Source organism: Dufourea novaeangliae, unplaced genomic scaffold, assembly GCF_001272555.1.
Source record: "Dufourea novaeangliae isolate 0120121106 unplaced genomic scaffold, ASM127255v1 scaffold56, whole genome shotgun sequence".
Classification (NCBI taxonomy): Eukaryota; Metazoa; Arthropoda; class Insecta; order Hymenoptera; family Halictidae; genus Dufourea; species Dufourea novaeangliae.
The window spans coordinates 4520389-4522283 of record NW_015373942.1 but is presented as its reverse complement, the minus strand read 5'-3'; positions in this window follow the sequence as shown (position 1 = coordinate 4522283).

Here is a 1895-nt window from a genome sequence, read left to right as displayed (position 1 = left end):
TAAGACTATCTAGCATAATATACCATAAAAGAAAATTTATAATAAATTAAAAGCCAACATAAATTCCGTCAGAAGCACAATTATAATTTCAGTATTGGTAAAATAGTAAATCTGTAATCCGTTATTTTGACAGGTTTGGTAGTTCTAGTGTCGAATCGTTCAATCAAATATTCACTTAGCTCTACATTTAGATCAATTGTAGCTTCTTGATCGAAATTTATTATGTATCATAGATGTAAGAAAGTTGAATGAATTTACGATTAACTAAAAATATAAAATAAATATCTAGCAATTTTGATACGTCTAATAATTCCAAAAACGTAGAAAATTTTTCTCATTGGATACATAAATCCCAAGAAATACTCAACGAACGAGGTCACTCACTCGAACACTGGAGGAGATGAATAGTTTAGTTCGAAGACAATGCGAGGATAATGATACATACATCAATACTTGTAATTGAAATTAGATGTCAGGCTATAATTAGGATATGAATATGTCAAAGCTTCCTGTCGAATGGTTCCGTCATTACGGTGTATAAACATTGATAGAGAACACTTCAATATATGATCAAGATTATCGTGACTGTGACACATATATGGAACAGGCTAATTTCTCACGAGAAACATGTATATCCCATTAATTCGGCGATAACGTTATATTTAGCACGTTCTAGCGTACGTTGCTTCATTCATCTGAAAATCAATAAGAACGAAAGAATCTGAGACACATGGGCCAACATTCTTCCTGCATAAAATATTTTACAAACTAAAAGCAAAAAAAGGATTCACACTTCTAAATTATATTTCTAGAATTATAGTTTAACCGGGGTACAATTCAAACAACTTTTGTAACTATTTTCCTTCCACTGGTGTTGTTATCCACAAACATATGTAAACAACGATCAAATATTTTACACATTTCTTTAAATCAGTGTCACATTTCTTAAATCCCTCCTAAACATACGACGGTAGGCTTAATCGATAATTGATACAACTTTTCGTTAATTATTTTCCCATCACTATTATTCGTATCTTAAACACACGTAAACGTGGATCAGATACACTTCACCACCCACTTTATACGTTCCTTCAAATCAGTGGGAAACGCTATATGAGCTCCCCCCCTAAGGACCCATCGATCCCTCTTAAAAACACGATACGTTTCACAGGGTTTCCGTGGAGTGCTCGTTTTCATTTAATTCGGCGGTCGATTACCACCGTTCCAGGGCACTCCAAGACAAAAATCTCCGTAATCACGAGAGTATTGATTCCCTTTACCCGGGCGTAACCTTGCACCTTTCCGAACCCGCGAACGGGCGATCAAATGCAGCGCGTCTAGGTGCCGATTATCCGGCCCGGATTTCAGCTCAGGTGTCACCCAAGACCAGGGTGTCGTAAATCAGAGTTTTACGTCGAAATTTCAGGGCTTCGAGCCGCGGCTACCATCCGTGGCCCGGATTTTAGGGAAACCCTAAAAGTCCACGCTAGGTCTATGACGATATACAGGTTGCAGCAAGAGATAGAAGACGAAACATGCAGGACCAAATGAAGGAAAGAGACAGAAAGGTGAGAAAGGGGAACGAGGGGAAATTTCGGTGTTTGGCAGCAAACGTTAGAAACGTCGAGGGGCGAGCTTCTGGAGCGCAATGCGCCATCTGGCAGCTACCCAGAATTTCCAACCCCTCTCTACCAACCCCGTGTGCTATCTCTTTCTCTCCCTTCGCAACACCGACGACGCACCCAACCACCCACCTTCACTTTTCCTCCCTCTTGCTTTTTTCCTCCTTCTCGCGCTCGGTTCGCACGCAGAGAGAGGGGACACAAGACGTGGGCTAGACAAAGAAAGAACCTAGTGGATGCTGAGGGTATTCTCTCAAGACAAAGAGAAGAGAA